The following is a 22,057-nucleotide window of genomic DNA, read 5'->3' on the forward strand; positions in this document are numbered from 1 at the left end:
TGCTATTCATCATTGCGATTTGCCAGGAACTGCACTGAAATAATTTTCTTACATCAGTCTGCTGGTTTGGAAAGATATTCTGAATCTTGGACCCAACCATCAAACGAATGAAACAAATCAAAAAAATTAATTGCCAGTGGCAAAATAATAATAATAAAGCAATTCTAACTCTTCTCTGTTTTACAGGGAGTTGCTAAGTATATAAAAATCATTTTCTTATTAGTAAAAATGATGGTGATACTTAGAGGAATTTTTTTCTCAGGGTGGTTTGCTGGTGTATTTGTTTTTCAAGTTGTAGAAATGGAAATGTCCTCATCCCATGGATCAGAAGGTTGTCAGACGGTCCTCATACCTGGTTTACTTGGACTTCAGATGGACATCGGTGCCCCTTTGTTGGCTGGGTGGCATTTTCTAAAGCTTTAGAGGTGTTTTCCTGGACACGAAGAACTACTGTCATGTTAAGGGGCTATACCTGTCCAGCGTGTTCATTTACTGTTTATTGGGGTGGGGAGGGGCTGTTCTTCCCTCATCCCTTCAAACATTCATTCAGCAAATGAGTGTGCGTACGCCACCGGGTGACGTCGGTGTGCAGTCTGTACGTACTTCTTTTCCTCCCCAAATGCCAGCATCCTTGGCACTGCACTTGGATTTCCTCCTTGACCCTCAGGATAACCTCACGGGGAGACGCTCTTACCACCCTCAAGCTGCAGATTGAGAAATTGAGGCTGCATTTTTTTTTTTTTTTTTGTAATTTGTTGCGAGTCACGCAGCTGGAGGAGGACCACTGCCTGCATCCCTCTAAACCCCAGGCACTGACCCCCCTGCCCTGCCCAAGGAAACCTGTAGCCCGAATGCAGTGCCCTGCATTGAACTTCACAAAGCATCCAACGGCTGGGAATCATCTGAGCAATTTCCTTGGCCTGTTTCTCTCGAGGTGTCTGGGTGCAGGTTGTGTACAGCCCTCCAGGTTGGTCCCAGGAACACACCTGGCCTTGGGCACAGATGCGGTGAGGTCTGTCGGGAGTGCTGGACCCCTCAGGAAGCCACAGTGGCATTTTCAGTGATGGCTCGCCTTGGCCCTGTCACCTCCGAGGACCATGGGCTCTGGTTCTTGGAGTTAATCTCTTGGCTCTGAAGCAGCAGGAGTTCATAAAGTTTATTTTTCATATGCGAATTGTGTTTTGGAATTCATTGGACTGTGCCGTCTTGAGGTGACTCTGGCGAGTCACGGTGGAGCCCGTCTGGCTCGGGGAGAGCTGGTGTCGAGGAGCTGTTCGGAATGCAGATGTCTTAATTACCCTCCAATTAAAGTGCATAATCAAATGTGAGTTGTAAGTATATATATAAACCCTGTATTTTTAGATTAGTGATGGAGAGTTCTCTCTGCATGCTGCTTTAAATTAATAGCTTATATAAAAATGTTCTTTCCAGCTTAAAGGAGTGAAAAGCGGCAGCTACTAAAAGCCTAACAATAGGTAAACGGTTAAGTAAATGATGGCGTACATCCACTCAGTGTGGCCATTAAAGTGATAATTATAAAGATTATTTAGGATCGTAGAAAAACACTTATGAACTCATGTTAAGTGAAAGAAAGTGTTCTCCCAAATTGTACTGGAGGAAAATGAACCAACATGGTCATCATTGTGGTATTAAGATCGTGCGTTTTGGGAGATCCATCTTCCCTTCTGTTTTCCGGTTTTGGTTGGGGGAGCTGCGGTATTACTGTTTGCCAATTACAAAAAAAGCAGGGCATTGTCAGGCCACTCCTTAAGCAGGATGACAGGATCAGGCCGCTCGAAAGCATAAACACTTGGATCAAAAGAAGAAAAACCCAGAAATGATTAGATTTGGGTACATGCCATCTCCCAAAGGTCATCTTTTATTGTTTTGGGGACGCTTTGAATAAAGAAAGAAGATGAATTTTAGAGCATTGACGGTGTTTGCGTATGTGGTATGTATGTAGACGGTGTCTGCGTGTACATGTGTGTACATATGTGTGCACGGACTGCCTAGGAGAAGGGGTGTTCCGCTGAAGATAGGTCAGTACATGAGCAAACTCGTGGCTGGGAGATGTGCCCTCTGTTTTAATTAGATAGAAAATGGATTTGGCATATCCTCTGCATTTAGTTCCTGAACTAAACTGGGATCCCCAGAGCTGACAGGAGACTCTCCACTGGATGAGCTCCGTTCCTAAACTGAGGTTTCTGGTTTGGCCCCAGGGAGGTGATGATACTGGGCACGGGGCAGCAGACTTGATGGTGAGGGCTGGTGAGTGCACTGGTCTCGCCAAGACGCCCCCTGGTGTCCCATCCTTCCTGGTAGAGAGCAAAAGAGCTGGCCAAGCAATCTCATGAGTCTGGAAGGGGACTGTGAGATCCTATTGGTTTCTCTAGTGGCTTTCCCGCTGTTGAGACACCTTGGAGTCACAGATGCTGGCTGGAATTCAAGATTAATTGGGTCAGCATTTTATTCCATATGCTGAGGGAATGCCTGAGCATTAGGCTGGTCAGGACGGGGGAGGGGGACCTCGAACCTACCCTTCTTTTAACGCTCAGCTTCCCGGAGGGAAAGGAAGGGAAGACAGTATTTCGGCCATTAACTGAACTCAGCTGTGTTGTGAAATAGTTAACTCTAGTCCTATTTTATAGGCACTGATTGATTCTTCCAAAGTGGAAGTCCTCCCTTCCTCGGGGCAGAGCTAACTGCTATAGATTTTGGACTGTGCCTTAGTTAGATTCATTATCCCGTTTAATTTCCTTTAATATACTGAAATGGTATTTTTCCAGACGTTTGTTCACTTCTTCAAAGGTCACTGATTCAAGAGGGCTGGAATGGGGTCACAAAGTGAAAACACACATCCCTCCGAGACAGGGCACCGAGGAAGGAGGCTGTTGTGCGAGGAAACGGCCAGGTCGCAGCCCGGTCCCTTGTGGAAGATTGCAGAGAGGCCTCCGTCATTAAGAACGGATGGGCATCCAGTCAGAAGGAGGGAAAAGGGGCACTCTCGGAGTTTCGATGCAGGCTTGAGGCCAAAGGAAAACCACCCTAGGCAGGAGGTCCCCCGTTCATGCATACCCACGATTTCAGAAAACACACTGCCACCGACAGAAAACCTGTCGCCGATGACTCCAGCCACACAGAGTAAATCACTGTTGTCCCACACTCACACTGGCCTGTCTCCGATGAGTGGGGAACCATCTAATGAGGGGCCGTGAACCATCCATGCTGTACATGGATGCTTGGGGTATGGCGCTGAGGGTTAGAGAAACCAGAAAATGGCCTCAAACCAGACCTCCTTCTTCATTTTTGCACTATTTACTTAGTTCCTCGGTCTTCGGCTTATACTGATAGTAACCTTTGCTCATCCTTTGTCCAAATGGAATCTAATTGAGTAAAAATGAATTAGCAGAATTTTATGATGTCGGTGAAAACCAACCAGGAAAAATGCCTCCTCCGAGTGAGATGTTACATCATCGTAGGAAGCGACTTATTTGCGTCAGTTAACTCTGCTAACTAACAATGTCCACGGAGAGTCCAGAAAAACTGGTTCCAACAACCCATCAAAATCCTATGTAAGATTAGTAAAAGGAACTAATTTCCCTGCTCCTCTCTTCTCCCCAGGAGGCAGGACAGCTCGAAAAGATGTTCAACGTAAGAACTCTTGTTTGAATGTAGCTCATAGATGTGTAGAGATTACTGTCGCCGAATGTCCCTCCTGCTCTACTGCCTGGATGGTTCTAGGTAATTAAGCAACAACCGGCTGGTAGTTTGGAGCCTGATGCTAGGAAACCGGAGTTGACAGGATGTGGAAGAGGTGGTCTCCCTTTCTTAGAATTTATGGGAATCTTGAGTGAAAACATGCACATTGCAAAAGGAACTTTGGGATTGTTTTGCTTTACTGATTAGTAAAAACCATATAGATTTGTTATAAACAGCATGTTTTCACTCACGATATATCCTTGAGCTAAATTTAGAACGTTGATTTTTCCAAAAAAATAACTATGTCAAAAAAGTATATGTTTTCCCTGCTGTTTCTCGAAGTCGAATCTCGGGGTACCCAGGGCAGGATTTCTGTGTGGAATCAACCAGTCGCTGCCGTTGTAATGACTTCGAGTTGAAGATGTGGTCTGTCTTTCTGGCAAGACCACGTGAGTGCCCATCCACTACAGTCAGAATGGACCCCCCTTGTACTTTTCACTGTAGTGCATCTCCCGTGTTTCCTTGGTCTAGATAAACCATAGAGTTTGCAAGGTCTTGAGTTTACTACAGCGGTAAAGATGGGGAGTTTTCTACAGATGGGGAGAAATGAACATTTCTTATAATCAGCTTCTATTTCTAAGTAGACAGCAAAACGTAGTAGAATTACGGCCCCAGGAGTCTAGGTACAGAATCCTAACAAGAGGCTTTGGGCCATGACCTACGACCCTGAGGTGGACCATACTCAACCCAGAAACATAGCTACTATGTTCCTGTTGGCCACGCCTGGAGCAAGGGCACCCAGTGTTACATGCAGGACTGAACTTGGCTTGCACTGGGGTCCAAAGACCCATGCCCCAATTTAGGATGGTGGAGAGTCCCTCGCTTTCTGTTGTGAGGGCTCCCTAGTGGGTGCTGGCAGTGCTCTGTCTGATTTGCTCTCTAGTTTAACTCATCAAAGCCAGTCTTCTGTAGGTCTTACTGATTTTTGTTTTTCTTTGCTATTGCTTTACCTCTTGGTTTCTTCCTTTCTGTTCCCACTGCTCCTACCCTGACCTTGGCATTCTTACATCCCCCATCCTACAGGTCCTGCTCATCCAGGCTTCAGTTCCTGCTCTGTCTCTAGAACATGCCATGGCCTGTCCCTGCTTTGGGTCTTCAATTCCCGTGGTTCATGTTCTAGGACTGTGGCCCTAGCCTCCTCTCCCCGGATGGCCTCTGTGATCGTCCAGTTCTATTCCTATCTTCTCTGTCTGCTCCAGTCCTCTTGCTGCCTTCACTGACATGAAGAGCACCTGCATGTCTGGGGTGACCCGGGACCATATCAGGTTCTGGGGAAAGACATGCATCTCTGGATGGCACAGCCCACAGTGCTTCCCCGGGGGACTCTGAAGAGCAGGCCTAATGCATGAGTCAGTCTTCTTTGATGCACGTCGGTTCTCTCCATACAGAAATGTAAGTGATTGTAGATGAGGCCCCTGGACGCACCTCCTTTCTCCTGAACTGGGTCAGCTTTGAAACTTGCTAACTGATGTAAGAATATAATGATCTACATCACAGTATCCTTACAGGTGGGGCCTTACCCATTGTTTTTTAGAAGGCTTGAGATGTATTGGTGGCTTCCAAGGATTCTTTCTGTGTAAGCTGGATCTTCAGATCAGGGGGAATTTGGCTGTTTTGTGAAATCTGGGTAGGAATTAGATGAATGGAAGGGAGAAGGCTATGATTTTCTGAGGTTAATAAGTAAAACCATGTCCAGAGATTCTGATCTTATGAGTCTTGGCATAACTATTTGAGTTTGAGTATTATACGGGATTACCTTAAACTTTCCTTCTGTGCTCATGGAAGAGATAGAGATGACCCAGACACTCACAAAAATGAATGTATGGTTCAGAAATGGTGTATACTATTGACCCATGAACACCATGAGGCTCAGGGACGCTAAACCCAGCATAGTCAAAAATGTGCTTTTTGACTTTTAGCTTTTTTTTTTAACTTTTTAACTTTTAACTGCCTTAGAACTTAACTACTCATTGCCTTCTGTTGACCAGAAGCCTTACTGATAACGATGAACACATTTTGTATGTTATATACATTATATACTATATTCTTACAATAATGCAGGCTGGAGAAAAGAAAATGGTATCAAGAAAATTATAAAGAAGAAAAAATACATTTATAGTACTGGACTGAAAAAACCCACTTGCCTATAAATGGACTCGCACAGTTCAGACCCACGTTGTTCAAGACCATCTGTATGTTTAATCATGCGGTGCTGCAGGGCCCTTTCGATGTCTGCGTCGTAGCAAACAGGACTTGCTGGGGAGTACAGTCCTTCAGGTCTCAACGTTACCTAGCTCTGTGCTCCAGAGCGGGATGAGCTGGGGCAAAACTCATGAAGAACTTAACTGAAAAACTTAAGTGCCTGGGACGACAGAAATAGTTTAAAGTCTGGAGTCTTCGCTCATCTCGTCTTCTAATTAGACTCTGGTGTTGGCTGTAGAGAAGGACCATTGATGGGCGGGGGGCGGGGGGGAAGTGCGGGGCAGGGGGTGCACGGAGGGTCCTGAGCACCCCAGGGAGTCCAGCTACTTCAGAGGGGGTTTTAGGCACAGCGCTTTTGAACAAAATCAATAACTTTCATGTCTCCTTACTTTGAATTGAGTACCTGCTATCTAAAATTATACCCAATAAATAAGATCAATATGTAGAATTCTCCATTATGTCTTGTTTGCGATGAACATCGAGAAGAAGGGGAATGGAGAACTAGGAAGAGCTAGAGAGCAAGAGGGGAATGGGAGGGTCATAACCATGCAGACAGACACGGGAGAGGAAGGGTGGTCCTCGGGAAAGTTAGTTGCAGTAAATCGCATCACATCTGCTTGCTGTTTACTGAAAGCCTCTGCTGTCAGCTTTTGCATTCTCTAAAGGTCTTGGAGCTGCCCCTTCTCATCCCAGCCAGATCGGAGCCGGACAGCTCCTCAGGCTTGGCTAGGCCTCTGAGGCAGCACAGCACACGGCCTCCTGCCCTAGGAACCCCCCAACTCGGTAAGGGCAAGTTATCTCATGAATAATCCCATCTTCAGTTTATAGTTCTGTATTCTCCTTCTACTTTTTCATCTCTCCAGTACCTCATTGGATCAGATGGCCTCTTCCTTCACCAGGGACGTGGGAAAGGGAGTGAAAGGCCGATAGGAATGGACTGTGCAGGTTCATAAGAGAAGTTAGCAGCGCGGCGAGTGAGCAGGACAGCTGATCAGGAAGCAAGTCTCCGCGCACATCAGCACCCTCAGAGTACTTTTCAAAAGGAAAACTTAAGTTTTCCAAACCTGAAGTGACCCCTCTAGGCTTTGGCTTCCTTGAAGCTGTAGGCGGGAGCACAGGCATTAAAGAAGTGGAACCTTTTACAAGTTCTGGCTCCTTTGTTTTGTTTTGTCTTTCAAAGCATTTCCAGTTATGTAGAAGAGGCTCTGGAGGGAGACTGTGCTCCCACAGGAAGCAGGGAGATAGGATCTTCCTGAAGGCCTCTAACCCTGAGCCCGGCTTTCCAGAAAACATAGATGAGTCCCCACCCCAGTCCAGGTCAGTCAGAACTTCTGGGGATGGAGCCCTGCAAACAGGATGGCAGAGGTCAATGTGTTAATTCATCCGTGAAGAACCACTAGGCACCCCTCATTCTCTTCTCTTTCCTGCTCTGAGGTTGCTAGAGCACAGAGCAACACGTGGGATGTGAAAGTTCCCACAAGTCTTTACCAAATGAAGGGAAGAACCAGTGATGTCCCAGGGGAGCAAAGGGCACCGCCCCTTCCACGTGGTCTGCAGCGAACCTGTGGCTTAGCCAGGTGTTGGGCTGATCGCCCCCACTGGCCGGGCCGTGGCCCGCAGCGTGCCTTTTCCATGACCTTGCTAGTGGGGCAGCAGTGGGGATGGATTCACATTCTACAGGGGCAGTTAGTGACCTTGTCAGGGTACCAAATACAGGTGCTTTGTTTTCTTTTGTTTTTTGCCATGTAGACCGATTGGATGGCGGAGTCCAAATGAATGACCCCCTGGCAGGTTAGCTGCAAGACGAGCAGGAACAGTAAGGCGTCGTCACACCTTTGTTCTTTGCATGTTTCTGCTTCGGGATGGAAAGTATCTAGAGTTCTGTCCCTTCCTACGAATTCCGTGGCTGGGGGCAGCTCTTCTGAACCATGGACTTGGGGTTTGAGACCAGTTACTAGTACGTTGCCGGTCTTTTCAGAAGATGATTTACTTTTGGGTTTTCCATGTAGGATTTTATCAGATGGTGAGTGGGGCTGGGTCGACACTCAAGATGACCTGTTGGGCACAGTCACACACTGTAGGCTTCTCGGAACATAGCAGTTCCCGCCTGTGCAGGCTCATGATCCTTGGGAATGGCGGTGTAGACAGCGACTGCCTGAGTTTGGGTTCTGGCCGTTCCTGGACCTAGCCCAGAGCCCGGAGCTCGTCACACAGTCTGGGGGCGGGAAGGTACAGAGCCGACCCTTCTGTGGTGTCGGCTCCGCTTCGCCGCCACCTCCTACTCCATGCGCGTTCTCGCGTCGGATTTTCCAAACACCCTGTCGAGGAGACGGCGCCATTTTGTATAAAGGAGGGGAAGTCGAGGCACCGATAGGTGAGCCTGTGCCCAGGGCCACACAGACGCGCCTGGCTGAGCGGGGAGTGCACATGCAGGCAGCTTCGCTTGGACGCTGCTCTCACGGCTCCCGTCTGTGACCAGGGCACGGTAGGTGGCCGCCTTGAAACCCTCCGTGTGTGGTCCTGCGGGTGCTGCTGCTGCTGCGGATGGAGGGCATGATCGTTAGGTGTGGAGCCCCGGATGACAGTCCGTCCTGCACTAATCAGCTGCTGACCCTGCGCCATGGGGCCGCGTGCCTGCCCTGTGCACCACCACCGTCCCCCCACCCAGTAAGACCCGGTGGTCTTTTCACCGATCCAGCATTCCAAACACGTAGTCAATTCCACCATTCACCCTCTCCCTGGGTATCTTTGGAACACTAGCAAATCTCACAGACACGATAAATAATGTGGCCGTACGCTTGAAGCAGAGTGGACGTCATATATGGACACAGACAAATAACCAGAACCAAGCACCTTCAGGCTGGAAACCAGTTCTGTGAAGCCATAGCGCTGACAACTACCATTAAGGCAAACACCCAGCGAGGGAGGGAGAAAAATGCAGTTACCGTTGGGCTCTTCAGTGACCAGAGAAGTCAAGTGAAAAATATGGTTTGAAATTTGAGGAACGTGTCCTTTTCAGCATTTTTAAAATTTCAAATTCTCTACCGTTGCATGTGGCATGCCCTGTTCTGGGAGTGATTCTTGTCCATGCTGCTCTGAGCCATGCGAGTCTCATCAGCACAAGTAACAGGACACTGGTCGTTGGTGCCATGTGATTCCCACAAGGAAACAAGACAAAGAGCAAGTCTTGATGCACCAGTGCGGTTCTGATAAACAAGAAGTGATAAATCAAGGAGCCTGCCCCGGAGATCAATGAAGTTGATGTCATGATGTCAGATCGAGTTGGGAGGTCGACGCTGAGAAGCAGACGGGCGTCGTCTGGCCATCTGGGCTTGACCTACTGAGCCCTCCAGTATTTTGGTAAAAGCTCTAGTGAAAATTCCTTCCAATCAAAAATGTCAGCATTTGGGGTATAAGAGCATTGGATCTGTCTGATTGAGGCAAGTTAGAATCTCTCATTTTTCATTTGTTTCTTTTACTCTAATACTAGGCCATTGAACTTAAACACATTCTTTCCTTAGAGACTCAACTTCTACCCAAGTGAATTTTTACCAAGGAAAACTCTAAGGCTGAGTTTGGTGGTAGAAAAACCCAAATCTTTGATACCTTTTTCTTTAATCACCACCGTGCGGCCACACCTAAGGACTGTCCATTTCTAGAAGCAGGCTTCCTTTTACCACCTTCTTAGGTGTTTCCTCTTAATGACTACTACAAGAAAGTTACAGGTTGAAGTGGAAGAGAAAAATTATTGTCCAATCTGGAGTCCCCAAATTTCCAACAAAATTGACTCTCTGATAGCCTCATTAAATATTTATTAAGAATCTGTTATTAGACACTACTATTCTTAGTTCTGTAAGAATGTCTTTCCGTATTGAATCCTTTGGTCCATTGTTCTCTTCTTTGAAAGTATTCCTCATGTTCTAAGAAGTGAAAGATGATGAAACAAATTTTTAAATCTTTTTACTGTTATAGTATTTTTTTTTTAAAGATTTATTTATTTGACAGAGAGAGATCACGAGTAAGCAGAGAGGCAGGCAGAGAGAGAGGAGGAAGCAGGCTCCCTGCTGAGCAGAGAGCCCGATGCGTGGCTCGATCCCAGGACCCTGAGATCATGACCTGAGCGGAAGGCAGAGGCTTTAACCCACTGAGCCACCCAGGTGCCCCTATAGTATTTTTTAAAGTAGTATTTCTCGTTGGAAACTCAAACTCAACTTTTCTCGTGGTAAGCCTATCTTTTCCCCAAAACCTGCTGGTTCCCTGACTTCTCTGTTTCCATCTGGATCACCCACCACCGTGTCGCCATCTTTAATCCCTTCTTCATATTGCCGTGTTACAGAGATTTGCCACGCGGGTTGTTTCTCTCACAGCTGGTCCCATCTCTAGTGCCACCAGGCACCCATGATACCAATTAATCGTCACCTGTTAAACCCTCTCAACTGGTCTCCAGTTCCAGGTCTCTGGTTCGTCTCTAGCTAGCAAGACTCGGTCTTCTGGACATGTATGTTATTGTTCCACGTACCCAGTGGTCACCCACGGCCAGGGAACAGAGGCCCCTCTTGTCCTGCTGGTTCTTCCTCAAACTGGTTCTTCAACTCTCTGATCCCTTTTCCTCCACCTTTGCCCAGTGTCACTTCTCATTCTCCCCATACTAATCTCTTGCTCTCAGCACCCGGCACCTGGGCGTCAGCTCTAGGATTTGTCAGTGCTGGGCTCAGGAGTCCGGTCTCAGCCTTCATCCCGGGCAGGGCATTGCTTTCTCTTGGGAACCTCCAAGAGTACTGTCTGTCCTCTCCTGATTCTACTTCCCACCTCGTCCTCCTAGCCTGGAGCTTCTTGAGGACTTGTCACTTGGTTTCGGACACTCACACGCTGCCTTGGCCGCTGCTGCTTGTGTTCAGTACATTTCCATGAACCAGCAGTCCTTTGTCGACAAGACCATCTTCCTGTCAGCTGTCTTTCCTGTGTTTGCCCATGTTCAGAACCCAGATTTTATAGTTCCTCTACACTTCCCAGGACATGAAAGTCGCTTAATATGAAAGTGAATTACAGATGATTTGAGGACTTTAGTCTAACCACAAAGGACATATGCAAAAGACAGAGAAGTGAGAAATTGTCCCACACAGGATACTTCCTGGGAACAACCAGGGTGAAGGGACCCACATCACCACTGGAATGACCTAGAAACATGAACAAAGACTGGTCAGTTCCATGAAGGTTGAATGTGACTGTGATATATCTCCATGGTGATTCCTCAGCGGGGCAGCTGGCAGGAGGCCCCAGACCATGAGCCTCCCCTCCCTCGTCTTTCCCTCCGGACTTCTGAGGAGAGAGCCACTTTCATTCGTGGTAGCCCACAGCCCCCTCCTCTTGTCTCTCGTAGGCTGTGGTTTACTGCATTTCATCTTATGCCCAAGGCTACATTATTAAGGATTGAATTGGAATTTTCCATAGTAACTGCAACATAAACTTTGATTAGCATTCTGCCATGGTGTGACGATTTCTAAAAAATTTCCTTGCCCCTGTTATGGCTCTATTAGCGTAACTCAGGGGAACATATGCTGTCCATGTGATCCCTCTCTGATCTTTCCATGCTCAAACTTCCCTAACAGCAAGATGACGTGGTGGATAGAGTCCTGGGGATGTATGTACTTTGGATAATCTGATCCATGCTCCATAAAAGCAACATTCTCGAGTAATGACCTGGGAGATAGTTATTTCCAAATCCCTCTGAAATATGGTATCGGCAAAAACGGTTTATACTTGGGAAACATGATTCCTTCTTGTCCCTAATACCTGCTTTTCTGTGTTCAAGTTAATTTTTTTGGTGTCCCAACAAGAGAGGGAAGTATGCACTTAGCAGAGAGACATGGAGCCTTCAGGTTAATGTGTTTTGTTTTTATTTAGACCAGTGGTTCGTCTCTTGATAATATCTTTGTGTACTTCCCAAGTCCCTTGACTCATCCATTGTGTTCTGAATGATGGCTGAAGTGCATCTGACTCACACCCACACTGATGACTTAAGGTAGAGGAAGCTCCTACGGAGTTTCTATCAGGATTTTTATTTGCAACCAGGAGCTGTCTCTGAAGTTATGGTTTCTCTTACTCAGAGAGGTAGGGTTCTTGGTTGCTTGAAGACACCTCAGTGCCTCTGGATCTGAGGCGGCTACGTTATTGTACATGGTTCCGAGGTCTGGACCTATGCTTCGTGTGGCTTACTGTTTGTCATGAGATGCTCTCTCCATAACTTGATTGTAGGAATCCCGGCAGGGGCCCCACAGCTTGGTACCAGTCCTCTAGTCTGCCCTTCATACAGAAGATATATTAACTTCTAACATAAGTGGCTTAAAAATTATGACGTTTTGCTACCTTCATGTTATAGGTTAGCTCACATATTGGAGAAAGACTTATCCAAATGTTTGTATGCGAATTTCATGGTAATAAAAGTGTTGTCATGTAATATCAATCATATTAAATTTTCCTTTAAAATATTGAAGTCACTCCATAATGTTATGAAATATTAAAATCAAATATGTGAGGAGACTGAAAAGGATCTGCCTCATAAATTATGTCAGCTAATTTTGGGCTGGAAACGAAGGTCTCAGTGGAATTACGGTGGGGAAGGGTTCTTCACATTTATGAAGGAATTGTTTAAAATACAGCTGCCGGTTTTGTCTGGGGAGGCCCTAATACCCTCACCTTCCCCAGATGGCTGTGGTTTACCTCAAACAGGAGAGCTGTTTCTGGTGAGGCCCTGACTGGTTAAGCAGCAGCCTTGACGCCCACCTGCCCGGCTGTCTGATGGGCTGGTCCAGAGACTCAGAATAAAACATCCCACCGACCCTGCCTCTGCCTTCCTACCTGGATGCTGGTCCGCAGACTCGCTCTGCGGTGTAGCTGTGATTGCTTTATCATTAGTCCCCGAGAAGCAGCCTGTCCCCAACAGTAACTAATCTGCTCCTCATACAAGAGAGTTCGTAGCTGTTGCTCTAAGTGAGACAGCCACGGGTTAGGACAGCCCGGAGAATACAAATGTCTAGCTAAGTGAGCACATCTGTCCAGCTGCTCGGCTGTGATCAGCTGTGTTAGTTCTGAGAGTCATTTGTATTTTCTGACTGCTTATTTCAGTGTGTAGGAGTCTTCCTGCTCGGCTGGTGCCTTTCGTGCACAAGCCTTTCACTTATGTGCTTATTTAAGTTTTTTTTCCTTTTTTTCTCTATAGAGGGAGAAACATGACAAAAATTCTCTATGCTGCCATGGGGAAAATAATTGTGGTGGAACAGAGAAGCCCCCAAGTAAGCGGGGGGGGGGGGGGGGGGGGAGGGGGAATGAGCATATCCAACTTTCCATCGGGCTTCTTGACAGCTCTTTGTGCAAACGTGGAGCTTTCCAGCGTTTCCCTTATCAGCCGGTCTCTTAACCAGCAGTTGTGCTTCTCGGTAGGGTAATGGGCCTGGTGTAAGTAGAAGCCCCAGGTCTCCATCACCAGAAAAAAGATGAAGTCCTGAGAACTGTCGTAAGTTGAAAGGCATATAATTTGAGTTTCAAGGGCATCCTGTCTTTAAGTAGAGGTCTTTCCTTTAGCTAAAGAAATTAAACAGCATCCTTCTCTCTTTAAGGAAATGATGAATTTAGTGAAGAAAAGCACAAACTCTCCGTAGCTAACCTAATTTATGCAAAATCATGCAATTAGAGATAGCTGTGCTAGACATTTTTTATCCAAATGCGCCTCTAATAAACCCATCACGAGGAGCAGTGCCATCTAATGTAAGTAGTAAACATGGGGAGTAAATTATTAATATCTGTTGAGGCATGCAGATGGCAGGGCTTCCATTTTCCCTTTGAGCTGCTTGTGCCCATTTGCTAATCCTTCTTGTAAAAAAAAATGGCAAAGATAAATATGAACTTTTCTTTGGAAAGTAACATTCAACAGGATATGAGTGCAATAAATAGCACAGTGAATAGTACAGACCGCGCTTTCTGCCTCCGCAAAGTGAAATGGTGGCTACTTTCTGCTTCATCTCTAGCATAACCTTAATCACGGAAGAGCGTTTTCACACGTGTACAGCTGGCTGGGAATGGCCCAGGTCAGGTGATTCGGGTGGTATTTTTCAATCAAGTCCCCATCGCTGTAACCTTGACAGGCCCCCACTGGCAAATGGAAAGGTAACCCCTAGCAGGTCCGTCCAAGGGAAGACATCCAAGTGCACGGACCCCAACCCTCTGCTAGTCTGAGCTATAGCCTGGGGAATGACAGCGTGGCTTCCGAGCCAAGGCAGGGCCACCCCGAAGTTCCTTCCCACGCTGGCCAGTTCACCTCGGCATGCTTCTGCAGAACGTAAGCACCTAAGCAGACAAGGTCAAATGAAACTGCCTCATTGCCGCCTCTGGCTCTGGGGCCCAATGGGGCTTGCAGCCCCCAGGCACAGACCTGCAGAGGGAAAGGGGTCAGCGTGGAAGTCCTGCTCTGTAGATGAGACAAATGCACTGATTCTCTCCCCTGGTTGACTCCAGAGGTGCCTCTCCTCCCCCACGCCTGGCATCCCCTTATCACTAGCTCCATCTCCCTGTGGCTTGTTTCTGGGTAGTAGAATGCTGAGGTCACAGGGACAGGTTCTTTTTCCCAGCGATGCTGGGAACCCTGAGCATGAACCAGCAAGACGCAGACTCTCGCTCTTGATTTTGGGCTCCAGGCGCCGGCCCCAGCCCCAGGCAGACCCCAGGCATCCTCCTCCCTCCTGCCCTCGCCCTCCAGCAAGCTCGCTTGCTCCCTCTGCAGCGCTGGTTGGTTTCCCACTCCTGTCCTGGGCTGACACCGGACGCCACGCGTCCCGAAGCCCGCGGACTCCGACCCCCGCCCGCAGCCCCGGGAAAGTGCAGACCCGAGCGAGCCCTGGCGCCACGGGAGGAAATGGGTATTTCACGTGGGCATCTGCCTTCGCTCCTGCTCGCGCCTCTCCTTGGCGGCAGGCGGCAGGGCCCCTCTGCTCGGACTTATCCCCCCCGAAGTTAATCAGCCGCACTTGCCAGTTCGCTCTAGTTTGGGAAATACTCAAACACCTCGAAACGTTCCGGATACGCGGCCGCCCGCGATCCCCCACTTCTGCCTGGCTAGGGCTCTCGGGCGCTCACGAGGTTGTGGCGTTTGTCTAGAACCGACAGCGTAGACATGCAGCCCCACTGCTCCCAGGCCGTCGCCAAAGTTGCCAGACGCCCCTCGGCGACCCGGCCGCGCCAGATGCAGTTGCATAACCTCGCCCGCCGCCCGGTCCGCTCCTGGCTGCACCGGCGCCTCCTGGCCCCAGGAGCCGCCGAGTCCCTGACGAAGCCTGTTTGGGGGCGAATGGGAGCGCCCGACCGGGGTCGGCGCCCGTCCGAGCGGTGCTCTGCCCGCGGCCAAGTGCAGCGGGCGCCGGGACGCGGGAGGAGGGCACGCGGGGCTACGCTTACCTTCGGCTGCTTACAGACAAGTCGAGGTCGGTGCAGCGCCTGGCTCGGGCATGTCTCGCCGCGGACCCGGGCAAGCCTGGCGCGGCACGGAGCACTCCGAGCAGGGCATCCGTGGCGAGGTTCGCCGGGCTCGCGCGGAGGAAGGCTCGGCTCCGGGGACTTGGCTGGCTGCGCGCCCGCCGCCCGCCCCCTCCACCGCCGCCGGCCCGGCCCGCCCGGCCCGGCCGGCCCCCGCGCCGCAGCTCGCGTCCGGCCCGGCTCAGCGACGCGCACGGGGAGGCAGAGGCTCGGCCGGCTCCGGGGACGCCCGCGCGTTCGCTCGCTGGCGGCGCGGCGGAGCCAGCCACAGCCACCCGGCTCCGTGCTCCTCCGATGTCCTCATTTACTGCAATTGTCTTCGGCGAGATCTCGGAGCCGGGGCCGGGAGGCGGGGGCGGAGTGGGGGAGGGAGCGGGAGGGAAGTCCTTGCAGCCGCCCCCGGGTCCCCGCTACTCCGCGGAGCCGGGCGGCCGGAGGAGAGGGCGCCGGAGCCGCGCGCCCGCAGCCTGTGCGCCCGGCTTGGCACTGAGGCGGGCGGAGCCCCGGGCCCCGCGGGGCGGGGGGCGGGGGCGGCGCGGGGCCCCGCGGGCCGCGTGCGCGGGGTGGGCGATCTGGAGGGAGTGGAGCGGGAGGGAGTGGGGAGCCCCCGCCCGCCGACGTCCGAGCCCGAGCTGGAGGAGGAGATGGAAGGAGCCGCCGGCGGCTGCCGCCTGCGCGCGGGGCTCTACCGCGGCGCGTCCTCAGGGTTTCTGGGCTGCAGGCGGCGCTGCGCGGCCCGGGAACTTGTTGAGTCTGCCCTCCAGCCGCCTCTGGAGCAGCTGGAGGGCCGGGAACCTGGCGTTTTTCTCTAGGGAGGGGTCGCTGGGGTCGCCGAGTGATGGCTGCCAGCTTGCCAGTTGGCCCAGCCCGGCGTAGCTTTGAAATCCTGGAGCGCGGGGGGCATAGGCATCTGCCCCCTCACCTGGGGATGGCTGCCTAGGGGAGGCCAGGGTCAGGGGCGGGTTTCCCTGCGGAGTCCAGCCCAGGGTCAGCATTTCTAAGTGGAGACTGACAGGCAGGCCGGCTGTGAGTAGCGAGGACAGAGGTGGGAGTGCCCTCCCACACCCCCTGGGTCTGTGGCCCAAGGCCATTAGGAGCACTCCAGAGCTGGTGCCACCACTTCTCCTCATCAAGACGCCCCTCCCTCCGTGTTACACATACCACCCACCTGCAGACGCCACAGGGTATGTGCCCTTTTTGTCAGAGCAGAGTTGAGCTCAATTGGAGAGGAACAGATCTAGGAAGCCCAAGGAGCTATTCCCCACCCCCTCGGCAAATCCACCCGGTCCACCAATGGGTAGTGGGTCTTCTGAGCTCAAAGCGACTGGGCCACTGGCCTCCCTGATTCCTGGCAGACCCTGGTGCCTGGGCCTGGGACCAAGCAGCCAGCTGGCCACAGGTCTCCCAGCTCCTCAAGTTTTCTCAGGGTTGGAGCTTGAAGTTCATTCTAATTGAAGATGCTTGGAAGTGACTGTACTCGTTAGTGTGAATAATTCCCAAGGAAGGCAGAGAAATGGTGGACCCGAGAGCAGTGGCATGCTTTGGGGGATGAAATGGGAGGACAAGAGGGAAAGTACCATTACCACATCTTCAGGCAGAGAGGCAGGTGCACACGCCTGCACCCATCTCCACGCCCACCCCCCCCAGTCCCTGCGGCAGCACCAGCCCTGTGCCCAGGACCCAGCCATTGCTAGTTCCTTGTTTACTGGGCTCAACTGAGCCTAGCAGGGTGCGTAATACAGTGTCTGTTCTTTATAAATTTCTTTATATATAATGCTTTATTTGTCTTTATGTGGTACTTGGGGCACCGTGTCCAAATGTTCCAAAAGAACAGCATCCTAAAACTTCCTCCTTCCCCTCTTACCTCTTAGCCTCCTTCTGGATACAAGTCCGCAGTCCTCTGGCATCCAGATATGTCCAGGAAGGGAATCCTGAACCTGGGTCTCCAAACTCTGTCTACTCACTCCTTTTCTTACTCCAGATCCCGGAGTCTAATTTTTAGCCTGTTTTCTTCTCTGGCTGGCCCACGGTGCTGGTGAGAGCTGGCGGGAGATATGTAGCAGCAGATGCGTGAGTAGCCTGAAGACCTACAACCCTCTGTTCTGCCTGGAAGGGACCTGATGTTGGGGATGTGTCGGACTTGGGGACATTTGATGCCAGGTGGAAGGGATCATTGTCAGGGATCGCTCCAAGATAAGTCCCCTGGGGAGGTGCCATTGCCACTGCGGGCCCAGGATTTCTCCAGCTTTCTGTAAATCTGACTTTATTGCTAATCCATAAAACTGAAATCTGCCTTCCATCCCTTAAACATGTCACTGTAAATACAACTGCCAGGAAATACTGAAATTGTGCTGGTGGTAATGGGCAGCCACATTTCTAGGGGCCCTGAGTAAAAACAGATAAACATAAATGCATGCACCGCAGGAGGGAGCCGAGCCACGGGGGGCAGTGTGAGCTGCCAGGAAAATGGCTCCAGGGACAGTGTTACTGGGATCTGCATGATGCGTGATTGTAGGAAGAAGAACTGTGAGTGGCAGGTTAGAAAACCCACTTACAGGAAGAGGAGAACTTAATGAACTTCTTAGTATCGTCAAGACTATCTTTAGGTGTCTGGTTGTCTCCTAGACTCCTAGTTGTTTTTCAGTTATCCCCGTCACTGGTATCCTCCCTCTGTTTTGAAATAAGTCATCTTTTGTCTACCGTGTTTTCCTTGCAAATCTCCACATCACAAGGGTAAATACCTTTGAAAACACGTTTCACTGTAACTTTGCCTGTGGAGGGATGTTCCGCCTGCGTGAGGCTGATGAGTCCTTCTGTCCATCCTGTTCTCACCTTGAAAGCAAACACTGCGAGGGGCTGGCCTGGGAGACAGGGATTCGTGAATGCCGTCTTCCTGCCTGCACACCCCCCCTGCATTGTAATTAGTATTTTTTACAGATGAGACACATGCATGTTTTTAGGGTCTAGGATGAATCATTATGTTCAGTTTCTGCAGAAAAAGAGTTACAGTTGGTAGAGAGTTGATTCGTTGTAGGGGTCAATTAGGTAAAATTGGTTTTGATTCAGATTTTTGCTGAAAAAGATGGACTTCCAAAAGGAGAAATAGCTACTTTTAAAGTGGGATTTCCTGAAAGCAGAAGGCCCTAAAAATTAAAGAGATTTGAAAGTACGAGAGAGATGACTAAGAAAATAGCCGAGGCTTTCCTCTCTTGCCTTCTTCTTGGCTGCGTGCAGGTATCTCGCAGAGATTTGCTGGATGCCCACCCTCTTGCTGAGTTAAGTTATGAGGTCCCAGTTTCCACCTTTAAAAAGACGAGAATGTACCAATCAGAGACAGACAAGGATATTCATAACAGTTTTGACCACCTGAGTTCCAAAATGGAAATAACTCCAGTATTTATCAATTGTAGAAGGGATACCGTTTTTCTGGGTTTATTCCTGCAGCAGGGTCCCACCCATCAGGGGAAAGGACCAGGTCAATGGGAATAACTTCACAAACGTTATGCAGAAGCAGCCAGGCACCAGAGTACACGTCGTAGTCATAGGATTTCATTTCAGTGACGTTGCAAGAATGCAAAAAAGTCAAATGTCAGAATGGTGGTTGTCTTTGGCCCGGGCCACACTACCTCTGGTGGTATGGATTGTCTGTATATTGAACTATGTGGTCACATACCGTATTCATACAGGTCAATTCATTGAGATGTTCTCGTCTTTCGAGTACGCTTCCTTTCTGTCTGGGCAGACGTGCTGTCTTCGCAGCATCGACACACATGCCCCCTAGTAATCTTCCCTTTAATGCGACTGGCTTATGGTCAATGAAGTTGGCTTGCTATATTGCTAATTCATAGAATCGTCAAAGCTGCTTTCTCTCCACATCCCTAGGTAAGAGAAAAGAGGTTGTCCGCACAGGCCCTGCTGATGTCAATAAGACTTCTCGTCTAGTTAAGTCCTGGGACCTCCTTCTTTGACAGGCTGCCGCGAACATCTCCTTGATTGTTGCATGCAGCCGTGGTGGGGTTCCCTCTGGAAAGGATGTTCTGACCTTGTCCTTTACTGTCCTGAGTGACTGTCAGGTGAGCCGGTGTCTGTGATGGCAGGTTCCATCCTCCAGCTCCGAAGCAGTGGTCACAGATCAGCTGTACGCCACCCCTACAAAGGAGAGGGAACTCAGTTGGCCTGAACCTGGAGGGAGAGATCAGTAACACCCAAATGCTTCTCTTTTCTCTTCCAAGAACAAGACATCCTGCAAAGGGGCTCCAGCCAGACCTCATCTTTTGCCTGGAAGACTTGAGAGAAGCCCTTCTGAATCATTTCCTTTGTCCTGTTCTGCTCAAGCGTTTATGCTCCCGTTTCTGGACTGACTTTCTGAGCAAAAGAGTCTCCCTCTGTGTGGAGCCCCATGCCTGTGGCTTTTCCATTGTCCTGGCAACAAAGCTGTGTTTCCTCCTGGTGGGAAGCAGAGCTGTGTTTCTGAAATGCTGGCCCGTGCCTCTGGGACTCTCCCCATCCCGAATTTCTTTTCCTTCTGTGATGAGCGACCAGAGATGGTTTATTGGCCTGGAATACAATTTGGTTTGGAAAAACTGAACATTGCACAGATTAGTTGAAATCTCTCGTTTTCTATTATGCATCATTGTGAATCTAATGTATCTGTAGGCAGTGGAATGGTTTTCTTTTTCAAGAGAACAAAGGTGGCTCTAGGTTTCCTTTACCACATCCTACCACAGGGACAGCAGCATGAAGAGACAGTGAAGAGGGACCCTGTGCTTCTGGTTGGCCCCCTTCCACCCTAGAGCCCCTTTTGAGTAGGGCTCTGATCAAACCCAAAGGCTTCAAAGGCTTTGGCCCCCCACTAAGTCAGTAACTGTCCCTCCTTGCCTTCAGGTGGCTACGTTGAGAGAGAAGCAGGGAGACTGTTTTGCTGACCTTCATCTTGTGAGTGGGGGCTTTTCCATTGTCCAAGTCTGACCTGTTGGGGAGCGGACCTTCCCCGCAGGAGGAGAAGACTAAGGGGCTGTTCTGAGTCCCTTCTGGTAACACCGGTATCTCTCTGAACCCACGGCACAGCAGGTCGTGTGCCAGGCCGGAGAACCATACCTTGCACCAGAATTAGGTCAAGAAGGGATAAAAGTTGCTTTCAGATTTCAGTGTCTGCTCTGCTAATCTACTTTGCTGGTGTCGACCGTGGACAGCCCTTCCACGGCCCTCTGCCCCGTGCTTGCCACGTGGAGGGGGGCTCCGAGGGGAGGCCTGAGGTTTTGCACAGAGCCTCCTGTGGGCTGTGGGCTGCAGGCTGTGTACTGTGAGTGTTTCTGAATGCCCTCCATCCACACCCAAGCTCTCCTAGACCTGAAGGCAGGATGGGGAGAGGGGGAGGGAAAAGAAAGCAAAACCCCCTTGTTCCACTCCTCTCCTGCCACAGAACCTGTCTGATGGGGACGGGCCACTTTGGTTTCCTGCCTACAGAACGTGAGGTGCCGGGGACTCTGCTCGGCATCTCCCTTTCTCCTCACCGGAACGCCCTGAACTGGATAGTGTTAAATTGTTTTCATAGATGAAGACCAGAGACGTTAGGTAATTTCTCCAAGGTCACACAGTTCGGAAGTGAGGAAGCCTAGATTCCAGTCCAATTCTGCTGGATGCCACAAGGCAGCTGCCCGCTCAGGCTCACTGTTCTGATGCGAACTTGAGCAGCGTTCAAGAGCACAGGTTATCATTTAGTTTACACTGAAGGGCCGCATGCTCCCTCCCTTCCGGGCTCTCGTGGCATTAGCGGGGCTCTCTCATGGGTCAGATTCTGGCTCGAAACGTTAACTGCCAAGACCACTGTCTTCCTCAAGCAGATGACACGCCCAGGCTGACGAAAGAGTGTCTTGGAGCGGGTCATCTTTTACCTTTACTAGCTCTACCTCCTCTCATCCCTGTATCAGTTACACTTCAGAGTCAAAACTGTCCCTGGAGTAGCGGCGTGCCGTCGCCGTGGCGTGTTTGGATAGCACTGTACACTCGTCCGGTAGAATCTCGGGATCGTGACGCATTTTCTTCATTGAGGAACACTAGCTGTCCGTCGCTGTATACGTCTGTTCCATGTTTACCACAAAGACCATTTCAGGTTCTTTGGGCACCAGTGATGGTGACGTAGTCTTATAGTGGTCTTTGATTTATCCTAAACAACCCATTGGTGGTCTCATCAGCTGATTTCAGGTGTACTGCTCAGGGCTGTGGATCATGGACGACATGGTAGCAAGCTACCGTCTATTGGAAGGCAGGCATTTTGCTTTTAAATGCCACGTTCCAAATGAGAAGAGTACAGGATTGTTTAAAAATCTCCAGTTACGTTTGATGACCTCTAAGGTCATATATGGATTTTTTAGTTCCATATGTTGTTTTTTTTTTTGTTTTTAAAAAAACAGTTCTTTTCTTTTCTCTGTATCATTGGGTCCTTGGCGAATTAAATAGGTCGCTACTTTAATTCCGCTGCACTGAAGAGTTGCAGGTCTCCTGTTTCCTATTTGCCTGATTTGTGGTTTGGCACATTCTGGAACTTTTTTGGGCTCTAAATGCGCAAGGT

The 22,057-nt window shown here is 49.9% G+C and overlaps 2 protein-coding genes across 4 annotated transcripts in view; one reads left to right on the forward strand and one right to left on the reverse strand.

Annotated features, from left to right (window-relative positions):
- Positions 1 to 15,488, reverse strand: part of INSYN2A (inhibitory synaptic factor 2A) — a 58,082-nt gene extending 42,594 nt beyond the window's left edge. The window contains exon 1 of the mRNA XM_046026754.1: positions 15,409 to 15,488. The gene's annotated coding sequence lies outside the window, so the exon portion shown is untranslated. The remainder of the gene's footprint in view (positions 1 to 15,408) is intronic.
- The window catches only part of DOCK1 (dedicator of cytokinesis 1), a 489,703-nt gene that overhangs the window by 241,618 nt on the left and 226,028 nt on the right, over positions 1 to 22,057 (forward strand). The window lies entirely within an intron of this gene.

The sequence above is a fragment of the Meles meles genome, chromosome 13 (genome assembly GCF_922984935.1).
Source record: "Meles meles chromosome 13, mMelMel3.1 paternal haplotype, whole genome shotgun sequence".
Taxonomy (NCBI): domain Eukaryota; kingdom Metazoa; phylum Chordata; class Mammalia; order Carnivora; family Mustelidae; genus Meles; species Meles meles.